This window comes from Triticum aestivum, chromosome 3B, assembly GCF_018294505.1.
Source record: "Triticum aestivum cultivar Chinese Spring chromosome 3B, IWGSC CS RefSeq v2.1, whole genome shotgun sequence".
NCBI classification, from domain to species: domain Eukaryota; kingdom Viridiplantae; phylum Streptophyta; class Magnoliopsida; order Poales; family Poaceae; genus Triticum; species Triticum aestivum.
Genome location: NC_057801.1, coordinates 89101813 through 89124429, shown reverse-complemented (window position 1 = coordinate 89124429; position 22617 = coordinate 89101813). Strand labels below are relative to the sequence as shown.

The 22617-nt window shown below is 49.4% G+C and overlaps 1 pseudogene; it reads left to right on the top strand.

Moving 5' to 3' along the window:
• The first annotated feature begins 842 nt into the window (after window positions 1–842).
• Window positions 843–14765, top strand: LOC123067352 (amino-acid permease BAT1 homolog; annotated as a pseudogene).
• The last annotated feature ends 7852 nt before the right edge of the window (window positions 14766–22617 follow it).

Here is a 22617-nt window from a genome sequence, read left to right as displayed (position 1 = left end):
GATTTTGAGAATGTTCATCTACTTTCTAAAAAAAACTTCACAAATTTGAAAAAAAAAATTCAAGAATATCTTTTGCAAAATGAGAAGTTCGTGACTTCGAAAGAAAGGTAAAAGGGACAGAGAAAAAACGAAGAAAAAGGAAGAAAAGGCCGAACAAACTAGTATGAACACTTCAGGTCAGTTGGTCGGGTGGTTATGGCGTTGAAATCTTAAGGGCCAGTTCTTTTCGCCCTATAATTCTAGAGAATTACGATTCTGAAAATTGCCCACAGAATCGTCTGCCCACAGAATTGACTGTCCAGTTCTTTTCCGTATTTCTAGCCTGTGATTGTTGTATGAGTTGTGTGCCGAAATGTCTGTAATGCCCCTATATTGATGTGAGGGTTGAATTGCTAACACTTGGTTATTTCGGACATTTTCATGTCTAATATTACAATATAAAATAAATATCAGATGAGCCATCAATCCATACAATTTAGCAAACAAGTGAGCATACAATTTTTTTTACTGCATTACAAATAGGTGCTGCCCAGACTGAAGATTGTAAATTCAGATAACTGCTAGCATCCAATGGTATTTTTACGGAGATAAGAGTTCAGATTCCTAGTCACAACATTGGACAAAATTACAGAGAAGAGACAGAGAAGAGAGGAGACAGAACAGAGAAGAAAGACAGAGGGGAGACGCGACCATGGCAATGGCAAGCAGCACTGCTCTTTCCTTCCGGTGAGCGTTGCTGCTCTGCTTTCCTGCTCGCCGCGGTGAGCTGAGAGGATTTGGGGCCGAGTAGTCAGTTGGGAAGAGGCGGCCTGGGGAGAGGGATGGCCGAGCTCCGGTGAGGGATGGCCGAGATCGGGGCGGCGGCCTGGGGCGAGCTCGGAGGGCGGCCTGGGGCGAGCTTGGGCGAGGGCTGGCCGAGCTCCGGCGTCGTGCGAGCTCGGGCGAGGGCGGCCTGGGGCGAGCTCCGGCGAGGGCTGGCCGAGCTCCGGCGAGGAAGGTGAGATCTGGGCGACAGGCGTCTGGCCCGAGTGGCAGTGTACGTGTAATATGACGCTCGAACAGGGGTAGACACCAGCAGCGAATCGTTTTGTTTTGCGGGAGCTCGCAGAATTGCCAGAATTATGGGTGGGGGGTGCTTTTGGATTGCACTACTGATTCTGATAATTCTCAGATGATTCCTGGGGCAGAAACGAGTTCTTTTGCGATTGTGATTCTCTGGGCAGTAATTCTTCAGAATTCGATCAAAATAACTGGCCCTAAGAAGCACGTCGCAGGTTCAAATCCTGGGTAGCACGCACCTTTTTTTCTTTCAAAAAGGAGCATAATTTTGATTTTTTTTGTGTTTAAAAAAGTCACATTCAAATTTCTACAAAAATGTTTAATTATGTGGCTGCTGATAGTCTTAAGACTCTGCGCTACTCATTTGTTCTTATAGTTGGGTTAGTCTACTGGTTGGCTCATTTCCTTGAGAGTGCAAGGTCATGTGTTCAATACCTCTCGCATGCACCTATTATTTGTAGGATTTTCTTGTGTTTCAGAAAGACGACTTTCTGTTGGGCCGGCGCAGGCTACTGCTAGCCGCTGTTTATTGTTGCGGGCTGTCTGAAAAAAATAAATTATCACCGACTTTCTGTTGGGCCGGCCCAGGCTACTGCTAGCCGCTGTTTATTGTCGCGGGCTGTCTCAAAAAAATAAATTATCGCAGGCATATTTTGTTATAAAACAGACCTATCCTTTATTATGAAGGGGTATGGAGGGTTGTACTGAAGCAGAAGCGTTGATGGCTAGCCTAGAAGTGGGTTATTGTGTTCTCAATAAATATAGACGTTTTTTTGACCTTTGCCAATGATGATATTGACTTGATGCATTTGTTTATCAAAGAATATGTGGGACTTCTTTGTATGCATTGAGATAGTTGAAGATTGTTAATATAAACAATTGTTGAAATGTCTTTACTGTTTATTTCGACTCACCAAAAGAGTTTGCATCAGAGAATTAAGTTCATGAAAGGTAGCATTCGCACACACAAAATTATCTTTCTTATCATCTTAACTCTCGGGGACGAGCATGGATTGAGTTTTGGGACGCTCATACGTATCTAATGTATTTATAATTTGTATACATTTCATGCCTATTATATTTCAGTTGCGCAAAAGATTGCTCAGGAACTAATAAACGCTCACTGCCAGTTCAAGTTTTCTGCTGTTTCTGAATTTCAGGAAAAATATATTGTGGGGCCTCGAAAGATTCCAAAAAGATAAAAATATTATAGCTTAGGATGCCTGAACAGGCATTGGAGCCAAGGCCCAACCCCTGGGTGGCCTAGGGTGCCTATGCGCCCCTGTAGGCCCCTGCAGGCCCAAGGGCGTCCGAGGGGCGTCTACGCACCCTAGGGCTCCCCCTCTGGCCTCTTGTGTCTGATGGCTTTATATACCCCCCAAACATCCCTCGAAATTATCGACCAATTACAGTGAGCCCCCCTTGCTCTCTCGGTCTATCACAAAGATATTAATTCAGACAATTCTCGATAAATTTCCAACAACAGATTGATTCAATTTTTGTATTGATAGGACAAATCCATGGGGCAGCAGATTCAACTTATTTATTTATTGAGAGCAAGATAGATAAACACTTGAAAACAACATATAATTGCTACAACACCAACCCAACAATAAACTGGCATATGCACATCGCATATGCATCTCCAAGACGATTATCTTCCTTGGAGCTTACATATTTATTCTTTAGTTAGACACACCGCATGACATGCGACCACATACAATACACATAAAAGATGTAGACATGGATGGAACTCAAAGAAAATGATGCTTCAAGTTCAAGCCATACGTACGTCTTAATGTTCATCTCTTACCGTCTGGCCCCCTCCTGAAGATTTTAGTTCAATTCTCGGAGGCTTTTGGGATTTCGCTTGCTTGAAGGCAACAAAACCTGGTACGAGGACTGCAGAGGCAATCCTCGGAGGGTTTTGCGACTCTGCTTGCTTTAAGGCAACACCACAATTTATCAGGGCTGCAGGGGCAATCCTTGAAGGGTTTTGCGACTCCGCTTGCTCGGAGGCAACACCACAATTTATCTGGGCTGCAGGGGCAATCCTCGAAGGTTGAGCGCTCCTGCTCTACAGACTGCATGAGTGGAGCCGACGCATCAGCAACTGCCATCAGTTGGCCCACAGTCAGGACCAACACACACAGGGCAGCTAACTTGAGACCATTAGCGAAAGCCATGACAGCCGTAGCTAAAAGCCTGATAAGATTGTATATATTGTACCGTTCTCGAAGATTGGCGAGATGTGTGAGCGAGGTGTGAGATGTTACTGAAGCTTCACTCCCTTTTATAGACATCATATGAGCGTGCACGGCCCCAGCTTACATGTTAGTTAATGATATAAATCATTTCGAGTAAGCATAGCGAACTGTTCGGTTTGGTGGATGTACGTGTCAAAGCTTGTTAAGCTGTCCAATCACCATTATATTTGACAAAGACATCTTGTCCGACTGCATGCACGTGGGTTAGATGAAGAAGAGATCCATCTATACCTGGCCATTCCGTTTCAAAAAAAAAAAATCTATACCTGGCCATGGGCAGCCCGGCCCGACCCGGCCTGACCCGACCCGGCCTGAAAAAGCCTGGCCTGACCCTCCTCACAGGCCGGGCCTAGGCCTAGATATTGAGCCCGAAGGACGGGCTGGTCCGGGCCTATCATATTTGCGAGTTAACGAAGAGGCCCGGGCCGAGGCCTGAGGCCCGACGGGCTTTTACGTTGATGTGCCGGGCTTGAGCCTGATTTCTAGGCCCGATGCCTGGGCTGGCCCGGGCCCGGGCCTGGGATTTCTGTGGTGGGCTTGGTCAGGCTTGGCCCGAGGCCCGGCCCGAGCGATGGCCAGGTATAGATCCATCACGTTTGTGCACGCAAGTGCCTCGTTTCCCTAATTATAAGGGTCCATTTTAGATTTTTCATATTGACTCCGATGCGTGAAAAGAAAATTCATAAATTATCTTGATAAAAGGATTTTGTGTACTATAACCATCCTTAATAACAAGTCATTAGATCACACATATTTCAATATTTTCTTTACGTCACACACATATTTCTAACTTATCTACAATTTCCCTCGAGAAAAAAATGACCTATAGAACCCCTGTTACTCAGAATTTACCAATCCCTGCCATTGTAAAAGAAAAAAAGAAACCAAAGTAACCAAAACACCTACTTCTATATTAGCCACTTATGTGAAAATTGGTTTGGAGCTCGGCCTCCATGGAGGCCGGTTTTTGAAAAGTTCGAGATTCATATCTTTACATTTCAAAAAACTCCGAAATAAATACCAACATACATGGAGGCATAATACATGCATGTGTAAATTTTCAGGACGAAACACGTCGAAATGAGTGTTGTGCAAAAAAAAAAACCCATGGCTTTTCAACACATGGTACTATTCATCCCAAAAGTCCACGAATTTGTTCTTTTTGCACATATCGCATCTCAAGGTATTTAATTCTAAAATTTTACACACATACACATCACATATTTGTGTACTTGAACAATTTTTTTTATTTTTAAACCAAAATGTGTGAATTTTGATTTTTGTTAGACCTCCATGGAGGCTGAGCTCCAAATGTAGTTCTCCCACTTATGCCATTACATAGAGGCAAAGTATCCAATAAAAACGCTCATTCAGTGAAAACTTCAAAACTATCCTCCTGGATTCACAGAACGGACGTTTTCATTGGATACTTCCGCACTTATAAAAGCCAACACAAATAATTACTCACATATACAATTATAACAATATAACCAAAAACAATTGTTGTCTTGCATGGTTACACATGCTTAAGTAAATCTATATACACGGGTCACATATGAATAGTCGCTGCCACATGGGTTCTACCGTTCTCTCCACCTGCACGGATTTTACATTGACGATAGTATATACATACGACGCATTATGACTATTATTTTCAAAAAAATAAATATAAGACGCTTTTAGATGCTCAAAAAACATTTTTTTTGAAACAGAGACAAAAGACTTGCCTCATTAATTAATTATTAAGGAGAAGAGTTTTAGAGTACAAAATAATGGCTCCACAACATAATCCTTCCGACAACAAATCCACCGCAACTACTCTCGCGGCATGATGAGACTCAAGTGCCTAGCTCCAGCGGTGACCCAAAGTTTGGCTTCGTCATGGATAAGTTTGAGAGTGTAGTATGGTAGAGTTTATTTCTTTTTGAAGATTCTAGCGTTTCTCTCATTCCAAATGACCCAGCAGACAAGCATGGTAAGGGAATCCACGCCTTGACCATTCTCCAGATGCGTATCGTGTACCGACATTCATAGAAAAGGTGTGCGGCCGTCTCGTTGCCCCTTGTGCAAAGGGTGCATAGGCCACAGTTTTCCAATCTCGTTTCTCTGTCCGCCGAATGGCAAATAGAAAGCCCGGCCTAGCCGTATACCAAATATGATACGTATACCAGGAAGCCCTCCCTAGCCGAATGCAAGAAGGAAACCGTAATTGCGAATCAACTTGTGGTTGGATGGTTAAGAGGACAGTGGTATTCCTAGCCCACCAGGGCTCAATTCCTGAGATTGAATTATTCCTAGATTTATTTTAGGATTTCTTGCAATGCGTCTTCAAAGGGAGGAGACGTTCTCGTTGACTACGAGGAGCTTGTGGTGACTTCGTTAATCTTAAGATGATATGTCGGCTCCAGTCTCTCGCAGGTACTCGCAGGCGTAGGATATGCGTGTGTGTTCATACGGGTGAGTTTATGGGCATATATATGAGCGCCTGCATATGTACTTTGTTCCAAAAATGGAAATCGTACTTTGGAAAAGATACTTTGCTTTGTGCCATATAAAAAATGAAAAAATAATGAAAGGCGTGGAGAAATCTTTTTTTATGTACATGTGGGCCGGCCATGGAAAGAAGTAGAATATGAGTCTAACTAACAAGTCCGAGAGGGAGAGGATCGATTGAGTTCATGCAGATCGGGTAGCAACAGACGAAACATTTTCTTACCCTAGCCGCCGCCAGGAGGCGACTAGGGAGGCGATCTCTTTTCCCACTGATCTCCATTGGCGAGGGCACTGGCCCCCTCCCCCTCCTCCCCCCCGCTGTTGCTCCGGCGGCAGGAGGGAGGGGGGCCGTTCCTCCGTTCTGTAGTTAGGGTTTGCATTTGTAGGTTGTGGTGCGTCGTTGGGGTGGTGGGTGTCAGGGTTATGATCCTGACAATTAGTACTAGGGGTATGAATAAGGGGACAGAGACTAGCTACGTAAAAAAAAAGCCTAGAATTTCTCGGAGGGGGCGTAAGTCTGACATGGCGAATTTTGAGGCGACTGCACATGCTTCTCCTTGAAAATACTCCCTCCGTTCCCAAATATTTGTCTTTCTAGAGATTTCAAATAGACTATCACATATGGATGTATATAGACATATTTTTAGAGTGTAGATTCACTAATTGTGCTCCGTATGTAGTCACTTGTTGAAATCTCTATAAAGATAAATATTTAGGAACGGAGGGAGTAGAGTGCAAAAATTAGCGGCTGAATTGAATGGGCGTTATCTGGACTCAAGCTGGAAGAGTCTATGCTGCACTGCACGTGCGCCGCTCAAAGGATCCCATTATTTCTTTCTTTCTTTCTCGAACGACATTTCCACAACCGTCTTAGCTGGCAGATCCTGTGACAATCAGAATCGGGATAGAAATTGGAATAATCCTTTTTCTTTGTTCCATCCAATCAGATGGAATCAAAGTTGCCAGTCTACATTTGACGTTGTTTAACAGCGTGACGTGGATCTTTTTGTCTTGTGTTCATGTGCTCGCTCCACTTTGCGTGCTTTGACCCGTCTACATTTTACATTCGCAAGTAATATTTTTTTTATCATATTATTAAGGTGCCTTGTGTGGCTGGGCCTTGTGTCGTGCGCCTAGGACACGGGATGCATGGCTGATCACTTGTACAGAGGCTAACAAGTTACACGAGTACTCGTGAGATTGGCTCGTTTAACTCGGTATATAAACGATCTTAAACTAAAGCTGGCTCGACTCGTTATTCTTCGAGTTCGAGCCGAGTCACGAGCTACTCGTTTAGCTCGCGAGCTTCGAGCTTTTTTTTCAGTCCTAATGGTATCACCTAATACTTTCCCTATAGTATGTATGGTTCTTCTATTTTTTTTATAACCATTATGGTTCTTCTAGTCTAGGGACAATACAAGAACCATTCCGGTCAATTATTTGTTTTGAGACAGGCAGACAGCCTCTAATGATGTGATGTTTGTTGTCTACTCCCTCCGATGCAATTGCATGCATTCAGGTTTAACATCGTTGGACAGGTAACTCTCTGAACCTTTGTCTGTCTGTGTGTTTTCTCATTCACTCTGAACTCTGAAGCGACGAGAGAGAGTATTTTGCAGTGGGCAGTGACAACCAGTGTGGACTACTCGCTAGCGCAGCTGATCCAGGTGATCATCCTGCTGAGCACCGGCGGCAACAACGGAGGAGGGTACCTGGCGTCCAAGTACGATCGAGGTCATCGCCATCCATGCCGCCATCCTGCTCAGCCACGCCGTCATCAACAGCCTCCCCATTGCATGGCTCTCCTTCTTTGGCCAGTTTGCGGCGGCTTGGAACATGCTAGGTAGGTCTCTCTCTTTTCGCCATCAGATTCGATTCGATACGATTCAATTTGATTCGATACGGTTCAATTTGATTCGATACAATTCAATTTGATTCTCATTGTAGGTAGCGAATAATTAGATCGTTTGTACTTTGTACTAGGTGTCTTTGTCCTGATGATTGCTGTGCCGGCTGTTGCTACGGAGAGAGCCAGTGCCAAGTTCGTCTTCACCAATTTCAACACCGACAACAGCGCTGGAATACACAGCCATCTCTACATCTTTCTCCTGGGGCTCCTCATGAGCCAGTACACGCTCTTAGGATACGACGCGTCGGCGCATATGGTAATTAAGCTAAGCCAGCCACCAATCTCGCTCACCATCTTTGTTAAAACTTATGACAGGTTGGTTAGTAACGCTTTTTGCTCATGCACGCAGACGGAGGAGACCAAGAACGCAGACAAGAACGGCCCGATCGGGATCATCAGCGCCATCGGCATATCGATAATGGTCGGCTGGGGATACATACTCGGCGTCACCTTCGCCGTCAAGGACATACCCTCCCTGCTGAGCCCTGACAATGAAGCTGGAGGGTACGCCTGTTAGACTGTATATGTACGTAGACGTGTGTATACGTAAACTCATATATAGTCTTTGTATATTGTATCCTTTGGTACTTATATATATTGAGATAGCCGCACCCCCTTGAGTTGTCGAGCAGTCCCCCAAGTTATTTCTCTTACATGGTATCAAATTAGGTTACGATATCTTCCGCTGCCGTCATCGCCGCCGCTGCCGCCGCCGCCGCCGCCGCGCCGATCTCTGTCTCCGTTCCCGCCGCCGCCTCGGCGCCGGCCCTTGCTCCTACCTCACCGTTCCACGCCTCGCAGCCTCTTGCGATGGCCTACGGTGCCTCCCCGTCGTCTTCATCTCCGGGCGATCGGGTCTCCCAGGCGATCGAGGTTGATCCCTCTGAGGGCGGTGTCGCTGGCCCTGTCCACGGCGGGCCGCCGTCGTCGTCATCCTATCCGGCGCCGCACTACAGCGCACCGCCGCCGGGCTATAGCGCCCTGCCGCCGGGCTACGGCGCCCCGCCGTCGGGCTACGGCGCCCCGACGTCCTACCTCTACGGTGCGTCGCCGCACTCGGCGCCCCCGACGACCCACTACCCGGTGTCGCTCCTGCCCTACCCGCCTCCCCCGCCGACTTCTCACTCGGCGCTGCACCAGCCCGGCGCGGCGTCGCAAGGGGCTGCGGCTGCACCGCTGCATGGGGCTCCGGGTGCAGCTTCCTACGCTCCTCTGGTGGCCGAACCCCCAGGATACTATCCGCCCTACGCGGCGTCTTCGGCGCATCCCGGGGCGGCCTCGTCAATGGGTCCCTATGCACCGCCGCAAGCTCATACCGATCTGACCGCGGTGCCGGCGCCGTTCTACTTCTCGCATCTGCTACCGGTGAAGCTCACGACGGACAACTACCTGTCCTGGCGTGCCCAGGTGCTGCCTCTTCTGTGGAGCCGCTATCTGGAAGGCTATGTTGACGGATCCATCCCGTGTCCGCCCCCTCATCACCCGGCATATCACACCTGGGTGGCCCAGGATCAGGCCATCCTCTCCGCCATTCAGTCCTCGCTCACCCCGAGCGTCTCGTCGATGGTCATCTTTGCCGCTACGTCCCGAGAAGCATGGGCGGCGCTTCACACCAGTTTCGCCTCTCAGTCTCAGGCGCGTGCTCACTCTATACACACTGAGCTGGGTGAGACTAAGCTTGGTGACCTCAGCATCACGGACTACTTCAACAAGATGCGGGGTCTCGCCGACACGTTGGCCTCAGTTGGCCAGTCACTGCAGGATGAGGAGTTCACCACCTTCGTGCTTAACGGGCTTGATGATGACTATGACAACCTCGTTGAGAATGTCCATGGCCGTGATGATCCGCTCCCACCTCGGGAGCTCTATGCACGACTCCTTGGTCGTGAACAGCGCATTAAGGCGCGCCGCGCCTCCCCCGATTTTTCCTCCGCCAATGCCGCGACTCGTGGCAAACCCCCACGGACGTCATCTTCGGGGGGTCGACCGGCGCCATCTTCACAACCGGCCTCGCGGGGCAATGCTCCAACCATCACGGGTGGCAACCGGCCGGTGGCGTGCTGTTCTTCTTGCGGGGCTCAGCAGGCCTATCAGGTATGTGGCATTGAGCGCCACATTGCGTCTCGCTGTCATCGTCGTTACAAGCAAGACTTCCTGGGCTCGGCAACAATGGCAAAGGGAATGACAAGCAGGCTGCCGCCGCAGTGACGAGTCATGACCATGGCCGCACTCCGTCTTACTCCATTGATCCTACATGGTACATGGACACGGGAGCTACGAACCACCTCACCAATGACATGGGCAAGCTCTCCACTCAGGAGCCATATCGTGGTCATGATCAGGTGCACACCGCTAATGGAGCAGGTATGCGCATCTCTCATGTTGGTCAGACATCACTTCTTGCACACAACTCACGTAAACTGCATCTTTTTAATGTTCTTCGTATTCCCACTGCTTCACGTAGTTTGTTATCTGTTCCACAACTTACTCGTGATAATAATGTCCTTGCTGAGTTTCACCCTTTTCGTTTCTTTATCAAGGATCAGGACACGAGGGCCGTTCTGCTTAGCGGTCGTCTTCGCGGTGGCTTGTACGCACTTGACGCGCCAACCGCACCTTCTATGCAGCTTTCTTCTCAAGCGTTCAGTGGTGTTCGTGTGTCTCCAACACATTGGCATGCGCGCCTTGGTCATCCTGCCGCTCCTATAGTTCGTCATGTGTTGCATCGCCATGAACTACCAGTTGTGTCAAATAAAACTGCTGAAACTATTTGTGATGCCTGTCAGCAAGGCAAGAGTCACCAACTTTCGTTTTCACAGTCTAGTCGTGTTGTGAAACATCCTCTTGAGCTTGTGTTTTCTGATGTGTGGGGTCATGCCCAAACATCTCTCAGTGGCCACAATTATTATGTTAGTTTCATTGATGCTTATAGTCGGTTTACTTGGCTTTATCTTATTAAGAAAAAGTCTGATGTGTTTGATGTTTTTCTACAGTTTCAAGCACATGTTGAGCGTCTCCTTAGTCAGAAAATTATTCATGTTCAAACCGACTGGGGGGGGGGTGAATATCATAACCTCAACTCGTTTTTTAACAAACTTGGGATCACACATCATGTGTCTTGTCCTCATACACATCAGCAGAATGGGACCGCTGAACATAAGCATCATCATCTTGTAGAAACTGGTATTACTTTATTAGCTCATGCCTCCGTTCCCTTTAGGTTCTGGAGTGATGCTTTCTCCACTGCCTGTTTTTTGATCAATAGGCTGCCCTCACGACTTCTGAATATGAAAACTCCACTTGAACTCTTGCTCAACGAAACTCCAGATTACACCTTTCTCAAAGTCTTTGGGTGTGCTTGTTGGCCTCATTTACGTCCGTATAACAAACATAAGTTAGAGTTTCGGTCAAAAAAGTGTGTTTTTCTTGGGTATAGTTCCCTTCACAAAGGGTACAAATGCCTACATGTTCCCACCAATCGCGTCTACATCTCTCGTGACGTTGTGTTTGATGAGAATGTGTTCCCTTTTCGTGCACTTCCGAACAACTCTATCACTCCTCTACCGGACGTTTCTTCTGCCACACCTTCGCCTGATCAATTTGTAGATGTTGCATATGCTCCTGTGTTGCTTCCTAACCATGCTGCAGGTGTTGGACGCGGTGCTCGTCTTGAGCTCCTTGAAGAACAGCCACCGACGGAAGCCCCGGACCTGGACGTCGGTCTTCTGCATGGGGCATGCATACCGGGCGGCGCCCATCGACCCGTGGAGGCTGCACCCGCAGCCATCTCGCGGGCATCGCCCTCGCCTCGGGTATCGCCTCCGCTCGCCTCACGGGCGTCGTTGCCCCCGCTCGCCTCGCAGGCGTCCCCCGACCCTGCCTCAGTGCTGGCATCTCCTAGGCCGGTCGCCTCCTCGCGTGGCCCAGGCGCCACCTCGTGGGTGCCGGGTCTGACTTCGGATGGGCCGGTCTCGCCGGGCACAACGCCGCCTGGTTCTCTAGCACTAGCAGGTTCTGGCGTGAGCTTGGGTGGCTTGGCCTCGCCTCTGTCTTCGTCCACGTCGGCTGGCTCGTCCTCGCCTCTGTCGCCCGAGTCAAGTCATGTATTGCAGCCACCTGCTGCTGCTCCTCGAGCTCGCACACGCAGCCAGACAGGAGTGTTCCAGCCAAAGATACATACTGATGGGACTGTCGCGTGACTCGCTGCTTGTATGGCTCATGCTGCTGAGGATCCTACTGCTGAGCCTCGCCACTTTCAGGTTGCCCCGAGCATTCCTCACTGGCGTGCTGCAATGGAACAGGAGTTCCAGGCGTTGTTGAAGAATGACACGTGGCAGCTTGTTCCTCCTGTATCTGGGATCAACATCATTGATTCTAAATGGGTGTTTAAGGTCAAGAGAAATGCTGATGGCTCCATTGAATGCTACAAAGCAAGGCTAGTTGCCAAGGATTTCAAACAGAGGTATGGTCTTGATTATGAAGACACATTCAGTCCAGTTATCAAGCCCACTACTATTCGTTTGCTGCTGTCCCTTGGTGTCACTCGAGGATGGTTCCTTCGTCAACTTGATGTGCAAAATGCCTTCTTGCATGGAGTTCTGGAGGAGGAGGTTTATATGCGACAGCCGCCAGGGTTTGTGGATCCTGAACGTCCTCACCATCTCTGTCGTCTTGTCAAGGCGCTATATGGGCTCAAACAGGCTCCCCGTGCATGGCATGCACGTCTTGGCTCTGTTCTGCAGGCACTTGGGTTTATTCCCTCCACTGCTGACACATCACTGTTTCTTCTTCAGCGACCTGAGGTTACGATGTATTTGCTGGTCTATGTTGATGATATAATCCTCATCAGTTCCTCAGATGTTGCTGCAGATCGTCTTGTGGATGCTTTGAGTGGTGATTTTGCTGTCAAGGATCTAGGTGCTCTACACTTCTTTCTTGGACTGGAGGTTTCATGGTCTTCTGCTGGATTAACTCTTACTCAGAAGAAGTATTCTCTTGATCTGTTGCGTCGTGCTGGTATGTTGAAGTGTAAACCTTCCAGTACTCCGATGTCTGCCACTGATCGGTTGTCTGCTCTTGATGGAGATCCTCTTTCACCTGATGATGCCACTGAGTACCGCAGTCTTGTTGGAGGTCTGCAGTATCTTACTATCACCAGACGAGATGTCTCGTATGCAGTCAACCGTGTCTGTCAGTTTCTTCATGCACCCAGGACATCTCATTGGTCAGCTGTGAAGCGTATCCTGCGTTATGTATGTCTCACTGCTTCTCATGGTTTGCTCCTCCAACCTGCGCCATCTTCTGAGATCTCAGCCTTTTCGGATGCAGACTGGGCTGGTAGTCCTGATGACCGGCGATCCACGGGGGGGAGGGGGGTATGCAGTGTTTCTTGGTTCTAACTTAGTTGCTTGGAATGCTCGCAAGCAGGCTACGGTGTCTCGCAGCAGTACGGAAGCTGAGTACAAAGCAGTGGCTGATGCGACGGCTGAGATCATTTGGGTTCAGTCCTTATTGCGTGAGTTGAGAGTCTCCTCAGCTCATCCCCAGTACTTTGGTGTGATAACATTGGTGCTACATATTTGTCATCTAATCCTGTGTTTCATGCTCGGACGAAACATATTGAGGTTGACTATCACTTCGTTCGAGAACGTGTTGCACAGAAGCTACTTAGCAACAAGTTCATCTCGTCAAAGGATCAACTTGCTGACATCTTCATGAAGCCTCTTCCTCAACCACAGTTTGTAGTCTGTAGGCGCAATCTTAACTTAGTTTGTACTTCAGGACACAGTTAAGATTGAGGGAGGGTGTTAGACTGTATATGTATGTAGACATGTGTATACGTAGACTTGTATATAGTCTTTGTATATTGTACCCTTTGGTACTTATATATATTGAGATAGCCGCACCCCTTGAGGTGTCGAGTAGTCTCCCAAGTTATTTCTCTTACAACGCCATCGCCCAGGTCTTCTGCCAGGCCTTCAAGAGCCGCTACGGCAGCGGCGTCGGCGGGATCGTCTGCCTGGGGATCGTCGCCGTCGCCATTTACTTCTGCGGCATGAGCTCCGTCACAAGTAACTCGAGGTGATCACCATCGTCTTCTTGGGTTATCTGCATGCACTTCTGGACCGGCACATAGCTAGATCTGAAATCTCGCTATTTCCATGTGTTTGATGGCTAGGATGGCGTATGCAATTTCTCGAGAGACGGCGCGATGCCGCTGTCATCCGTGTGGCACAAAGTGAACAAGCACGAGGTGCCCATCAACGCCGTCTGGCTCTCGGCTTTCGTCTCCCTCTGCATGGCGTTGCCGGTAATTATACACCAACCTCTTGACTGACACCCAGCCCGGTGTAGTTCAACTAAATACTGCCGCAATTAGTCCTGCTCTGAAAAACCGATTGAAAATTGCAGTCGCTGGGAAGTCTGGTGGCGTTCCAGGCCATGGTGTCGATCGCCACGATCGGGCTCTACATCGCGTACGCGCTGCCCATCTTCTTCCGGGTGACGCTGGCGCGGAAGCACTTCGTGCCGGGACCCTTCAACCTCGGGCGCTACAGCGTGCTGGTGGGGTGGGTGGCCGTGCTCTGGGTGGTCACCATCACCGTGCTCTTCTCGCTGCCGGTGATGTACCCGGTGACCAGGGACACGCTCAACTACACGCCGGTCGCCGTCGGCGGGCTCTTCATCCTCGTCCTGACGTCGTGGGTCGTGAGTGCCAGGCACTGGTTCAAGGGACCCGTCATTAATTTGAGCTAGCGGCTAGCTTTTAAGTGTGTTGACGGAACGGCATGGAGGATTAGTTGTACGCTGCAGCTGTAGGCTGGTTGTATCTAAGATTCTTAATAGAGGCGCATAGATCGAAAACTGCTTTTGGAGACCAAGCTCCATTGAGATCTCCATTTGTAAAATTCATAATTCATATTTCTACGTTTCAAAAATTCTGAAAAAAAGTAGAGATATACATGGAGGCATAATGTACATGCTGTAATTTTTCAGGATTAAATACGATTGAAATGAGGGCTGTGCAAAGAAACAAATCTGAGGCTTTCAGTACATGATACTATTCATCCTCAAAGTCCATGAATTTATTTTTTTGTACATGTCATATTTCATCCAGAATTTTTACACATCACTACAAAAAAAAAAAGACACATCCGTGACATTTTGGGCCGAATCAAATTTTTTTCTGTCATACATATGACACTTCTATGACGATAATTGTGACAAAACCCGGTATCATCATAGATATGGTGGACTCCTACTTCTACGACAAAAAATCATGACAGAAAATGGGCTTTTCGTCCTGGGCGGGCCGGAGACGCAGCTGCATGACATTCTTTGGGCCGTCCATGACGAAAAAAACCATGATAGAAGCAAGGGCGAGGAAAATTCGGGGAGTTCCCGGTTACGGTGGGTGGTCGGGGGCCGAGCGATGCGCGTTTCTCTCGTACATGTACGCGCGTGTGTGCAAGGCGTTGGCTCTAACTAAACCCGAGCGAGGCGTTGTGCTCTAACTGAACCCGAGCGATTGCACTGCAGGCTACGCGTTACTGAACCCGAGCAATCGATTCCTTCGCTACTGCTGCTAACTGAAGCCGATCGATGCTGCCTCTCTGGATGAACAGTGAGCGTTGCGGGGCGGGGGGGGGGGGGGGTTGGATGAACAGTGAGCGGTGGAAGTGGATGAACAGGACCCGTGACGTTGCCTCTGGATGAACAGGACCCCGATCGATCGAGCCGGTTGGGGCTGGATGAACAGGACCCCGTGGTGGGCTGGATGAACAGGACGACCTCGTGGAGGGGTGGATGAACAGTAGACGGTGGAGGGGTGCCCGTGGAGGGGTGGTTGAACAGTAGCCGATGGAGTAGCGCGCGGTGTAGGCTGGATGAATAGGAGCTCATGGATGAACAGTCGCAGGTGGAGGCTGGAGGAAGTCGACAATGGATGAACAGTAGCCCGTGTAGGCTGGAGGAGGTCGACGGTGCATGAACAGTAGCCCGTGGAGTCCTGTTTTGCGGTACGCCACACCCCTTGAGGGAGTCCCGGACTAGGTGGTGTCCGGATAGCCGAACTATCATCATCGGCCGGACACCAAGACTATGAAGATACAAGATTGAAGACTTCGCCCGTGTCCGGATGGGACTTTCCTTGGCGTGGAAGGCAAGCTTGGCGATATGGATATGTAGATCTCCTACCATTGTAACCGACTCTGTGTAACACTAGCCCTCTCCGGTGTCTATATAAACCGGATGACCTTAGTCCATAAGACGAACAACAATCATACCGTAGGCTAGCTTCTAGGGTTTAGCCTCCTTGATCTCGTGGTAGATCTACTCTTGTAACCCACATCATCAATATTAATCAAGCAGGATGTAGGGTTTTACCTCCATCAAGAGGGCCCGAACCTGGGTAAAAACATCGTGTCCCTTGTCTCCTATTACCATCCGCCTAGACGCACAGTTCGGGACTCCCTACCCGAGATCTGCCAGTTTTGACACCGACATTGATGCTTTCATTGAGAGTTCCTCTGTGCCGTCGCGATCAGGAAGGATGCCTTCTCCCGTCTTTAAAGACGACACCGTCGTCAAGAGAGCTTTGGCCGCCGGCCAAACTGTCCGGCTAGGTGGTTTTCTTATGACCGCCTGTTCGGCCACCGCTCCGACGATGACCTCTCAGGTCATCAAAAGCAATCTTCACGTCAGCCCAGAATTCGCCGAGCAGTTAGATCCGATTGAGCTCTCCTCTGTAAACGAGCTCTTGGATCGCATCGCCGCCCTGGGAGTCGCTACAGACTACGATCAGATTGGGCTTAAACCCGATCTGAGAGAGATTAACTCTCCTCAGGCCACCCACCATGTTGTCGTGGTAGAGGAACAATGCGACAACCCTTCTTTTACGTTGAAAACCAACTATGTCCGGATTCCCGCGAAGGGACGGACGCTAATCAAATACTGAACTTAGAGTCAGGCATCGGACTAGATCCGTTGGAAAGCATCCAGCAAGTCAAGCTTCCAAATCCGGAAACTTCTTGGCCTTTGAGCCTCAGATTGGGCGGGGTTCAGAACTTGATTCCACCCGCCCATCCAAACATAAGCGATCTATCTCGAATACGGCAAGAGCCCGATGAAACAGTACATCATTACTGGGCTAGATTCCTCCTGGTTATGAACATGATAAAGGACTTCTGCGAAGAAAGCACAATTTCAATTTTCTGCAACAATTGTACGGACAAGGGAATCATGAACGCCATAAGTTGTCGCAAAGTTACACGCTTCATCGACGTAGCGACTATCATACAAAAATACTGTGCGGTAGAGAGTGCTAGGAACACCGAAACTAGGTTTTGGGACAGTCCGGCCTTGACCACAACCCTAGTCCGAAGTAAAAGGGTGCGCCATACTCAAGCACCTGGGTTAAAAACCAAAAAGCAAAGACCCCCTAAAGGGCATGGAACCGTACTGGAGGGCTGGCTCAACGGACCCTACAAAATCCACAGTACGAAGGGCGCCACTCCAACACACAGCCTTCGAGCATGTTGGATACTACGGCAGGTGGCCAAAAGTGGCGAAGGCTTTTTAGCCCCGGGCAAATAGCCCAGCAGTACCGGTACGGTATTAACAGTCTTCGAGACTTTCGCGTCAAATAACATGCGAAAACGAACAATCCGCAGCCTTGCCGAAGTCTACCAAGTAGCAACAGCAAATCCATGGAGTGACACGGCTATCACCTTCAATGCGAGCGACGAACCTAAATTCCGAACAGCTAGAGCACCAGCCGCATTGGTCCTCAGTCCGATAGTGGACGGCTTTCGCCTTACCAAGGTACTCATGGATGGCGGCAGCGGATTAAACCTCATCTACGAGGAAACCCTTCAAAAAATGGATATTGACTGGAGCCGCATCGAGCGAAGCAGCACAACCTTCAGAGGGATAATCCCTAGTCGAGAAGTACGCTGCACAGGAAAAATCACACTAGATGTAGTGTTCGGCTCACCGGACAATTACAGGTCCGAGGAGGTCACGTTCCAAGTGGCCCCATTCGGCAGCGGATATCACGCTTTGTTAGGGCGAGAGGCATTCACAATCTTCCAAGCTATACCCCACTACGGGTACATGAAGCTCAAAATGCCCGGACCCAATGGGATAATCACTCTTGCCAGTGATCCAGATACAGCACTCCACGCTGAAAATAAGACAGCCGCACTGGCCCTAGAGGCATTGTCCGAAGCCCTAGCGGCAGAGGAACTAACTACGCTGCGCTCCACGGTGGATAGGGACGATGTGATACTCGATAAGAGGTCCAAGTCCACCTCTTTTAAACCAGCAGACGAAATAGTCAAATTTCAGGTCCATCCAACGGACCCCACAAAGACGGCCTCCATTGGGGCACAATTAAGTCCTGATGTCGAAGCCGCACTACGAGAATTCCTTCGGGAAAATTGGGACATTTTTGCCTGGCACCCTTCAGACATGCCAGGAATCCCACGCAGGCTGGCAGAGCACAGCCTAAACATCCTAAAAGGATTCAAGCCGGTCAAACAAGCTCTTCGGCGATTTTCCGAACCCAAAAGACAGGCAATGGGAGAAGAGCTAGCCAAACTCTTAGAAGCCGGATTCATCAGAGATATAAAACATCCGGACTGGCTAGCCAATCTAGTAATGGTACCAAAAAAGGACAAATCCTGGCGCCTCTGCGTCGATTTTAAAGACCTTAACAAGGCCTGTCCAAAGGACCCTTTCCCCCTCCCTCGCATCGACCAAATCATCGATGCTACCGCAGGGCACGATTCATTGTGCTTCCTCGACGCATACTCCGGATACCATCAAATCAAGATGGCGGAGAAAGACCAGGCCGCAATGGCATTCATTACTCCATATGGTCCATTCTGCTTCAACACAATGCCCTTCGGACTCAAAAACGCCGGCGCAACATATCAGCGCATGATTCAAACATGTCTGGCTACCCAGATAGGCAAAACAGTAGAGGCATACGTAGACGATGTGGTCGTCAAGACCAAACACGTCGAAACTCTAGTAGAAGACTTGAGGGTGACATTCGACAACCTCCGAGCATATGACATTAAGCTCAATCCGGAAAAATGCGTCTTCGGCGTACCAACCGGAAAGCTCTTGGGCTTCATCGTATCCGGTAGAGGAATTGAAGCAAACCCGGCCAAAATCCGAGCTCTGTCACAATTGGATATCCAAAAGACCTCAAGCAAATACAAAAACTAACCGGATGCGTAGCGGCCTTAAGTCGCTTCATCTCCCGTTTGGGAGAAAAGGCTCTGCCCCTCTACCGCCTCCTCCGGCGCACCGAACATTTCGAATGGACGGATGCTGCCACAGCCGGACTCGAAGAAATAAAGGCCATACTGGCAACAAATCCGGTCCTGGCCGCGCCCAACCTGGGCGAACCTATGTTATTATATATCGCAGCAACACATCAAGTTGTCAGCGCGGTACTCGTCGTCGAGCGAGAGACAGAAGGGCACAGATTCCCTCTTCAAAAACCAGTGTACTACGTATCCACTGTTCTAACTCCATGCAAGTCCCGGTACCCACATTATCAAAAGATAGCATATGCGGTGTTCATGGCATCCCGGAAGCTGCGACACTACTTTCAAGAGTGTTCCATAACGGTGGCCTCCGAAGTACCTCTCAACGATATTATAAACAATCGCGACGCAACGGGCAGGATTGCAAAATGGGCTATTGAGCTCTTACCATTTGACATAACCTATAAACCACGGCGAGCTATAAAGTCGCAGGTTCTGGCCGACTTCGTCGCCGAATGGACCGAAGCCGAACTCCCTAAAGAGTACGGCGCATACTCCAATTGGATCATGCATTTCGACGGATCCAAAATGTTGGCTGGCTTGGGGGCTGGCGTCGTCCTGACGTCCCCAACTGGAGACACAATCCAATACGTACTTCAAATAATGTACATGGACTCCAATAACGCAGCCGAATACGAGGCCCTTCTACATGGCCTCCGGATGGCAATCTCCATGGGCATTCAACGCCTAGAGGTGCGCGGGGATTCAAACCTCGCAATATCCCAAGTAAATGGAGACTTTGATGCCAAAGATCCAAAAATGGCAGCTTACCGCAACGCCGTCCTAAAAATGTCAGCTCGGTTCGAAGGACTCGAATTCCACCATGTAGCCCGGGATAATAACCAGGCAGCAGACGTGTTAGCACGCATCGGCGTGAAACGAGACGCCGTCCCTCCAAACATCTTCCTGGAACGGCTCTTCAAGCCATCCGTGTTATGGGAAGAGGAGTCCGGAAATAACAATCCGGAGCCAGCTGCATCACCGAACTCAGACCATTCTGACACAATCGGCGGCTCAGCCAACGAAATAACACCTTCAGCTCACGAAATAATGGCAGTAATTGCCCCGTGGACAGAACCATTCCTAGCCTACTTAATTCGGCAGGAACTTCCCGAAGACCAAAATGAGGCCCGCTGCATAGTTCGGCGATCTAAAGCCTACAAGGTCCATGAGGGAGAACTTTATAAGAAAAGCACAACCGGAGTCCTTCAAAGGTGTATCTCCGAAGAGGAGGGGCGGAATCTCCTGGCTGAAATTCACGCCGGACTCGGCGGGCACCACGCTGCAGCCCGGGCACTCGTAGGCAAGGCCTTCCGTACAGGATTTTATTGGCCGACAGCCCGGGCAGATGCTCAGGACTTAGTCCAACGATGCGTCGGTTGCCAGCTCTTTGCTAATCAGAGCCACATGCCACCCACCGCCCTCAAAACTATACCCATTACCTGGCCGTTCGCGGTCTGGGGGCTTGACATGGTTGGACCCCTTAAAGGGGGAACCCACAAGCACAAATACTTATTGGTCATGGTGGACAAATTCACCAAATGGATTGAGGCCAAGCCGGTTAAAACGGCAGAATCCGGACCGGTGATAGACTTCCTATCCGGGGTAGTACACCATTTTGGCGTCCCCCACAGCATCATCACTGATAACAACATGAACTTCACTGCCGACGAGGTTAAACTCTGGTGCAAAAACATGGGCATCAAGCTCGATTACGCTTCAGTCTATCACCCCCAAACTAACGGTCAAGTCGAGCGAGCAAATGGTCTAATCATGAGCGGCATCAAACCCAGACTAGTGCGGTCCCTCAAGGAATCTAACACGCACTGGGTAGAGGAGCTCGACTCCGTACTCTGGGGGCTGCGGACCACGCCAAACCGAACTACTGGATTCACACCATTTTTCATGGTGTATGGCGCAGAGGCAGTTCTGCCTTGCGATATAATTCATGACTCACCTCGTGTGCGCATGTACGAAGAAAGAGAAGCCGAGTTGGATCGGCAGGACAGTTTGGACGCCTTAGAGGAGGAGCGGGACGTGGCAAAGGCTCGTTCCGCATTCTATCAGCAGCAGGCTCGAAGATATCAAAGCAGAGAAGTACGGGCCAAAACTTACAATGTCGGCGAACTCGTTCTACGCCTGCCGGACAAGAAAAAGGACAAACTTAAGCCCAAGTGGGAAGGTCCCTTCATCATCGACCAAGTCCTGACCGGCGGAGCATACCGTCTACGTAAAGCATCTGACAACCGACTCGAGCCAAACCCATGGAACGCAGCCCGTCTCCGAAGATTCTACGCCTAAACACCGGACTCAGAGTTCGTCTCACTCCCCCGTCCACCTTTTTATATTTTTTACTGTCTCTTGTCCCCCTCCTTCTTCCCACCTTTTTTTCAATACCTTTTATAGGCTGATTTGCGCTTTGTTCGCACACACTTGATGTGCTCCTAGCACTCATTATACCTGGGGGCTTCTTTACCAGAAGCTTATTAATATGGGCTTCACGCCCAATACATGTGTCATACTTCCGCATGTACCTTTTATTCACCATTATATGCATCGATATGACTTAAGTTTTGGCCAAGCTGGGTTGCCTGGCTCCTGTGCTTACCCCTACGTTCCCGATTGTTCGGCTAGGAGGTAAAGGGAGCACCTCTGCGATTGTTACTGCCGGGTCAGCCGGATGTGTACCTCAGACTGGGTGAAGCCGAAAGCTAGCGTTCTTAAGAGAATATTCGGTCGGTGACTTGAAAGATGATTTATTACTTACTTATTTATAAGCCCCCAGATGCTTTTTCTGCTATTTTCGCAGTCCGGCATTGCACCTTAGGGCATGCCTCCCAGGGAAAGGAACCCTTAACGGAACTATTCTCCCTGGAAGATGTTTCTTACTAACCATGTAATATAACATAACTAGTTGGGCACTTGTCTGATAAAGCAATTATGACCCCGACGCCTTGTCTCCATGCATGCCCCGGTTCTTTTATAACCGTAGGGGTATTCGGACACACTCCGGACTGTTGGGTCCCGAGGTTGAAGCGAAACGGTCCGCAAAGACAAACGATCTACAATCCGGCTAGAAGGCATCTTACATGTCATTTCAAATTACATCGTCAAACCGACTGATTGTACTCCTCCTCAATCCCATCTAACAGGCTGTCTAATTTACAGTCCTGTTGGGAATATTTCGCGGCCAGTTCTACTTGGCCATACATCAAGCTCACAGGGATCTCCTTCCCATCAGGCCCCGCAGGTCCGACCTCGGCCATGTGGTTTGGGTCAGCCTTCGGGTAGCGCGTCTTCACCATGGCCCAGGCCTCCCTGGCGCCCTGACGGCAGGCCGATATCTTCCACAAACGGAGGCGTCGCCGTGCTCCCTGGAGCTTCTCAGCAAGCTCACCAAGGCCCTCGGGTAGGGAGACGGATGGCCATAAAGCCTGAACGACGCCACTCATCGCCTGCCGAACACGTTCGAACAATTGCACCAGCTCGGGAAGTTGGTCACCTGTTGACCCAGGCATTTCCTCCGCAGGGCGACCTGTGAGCACACCTA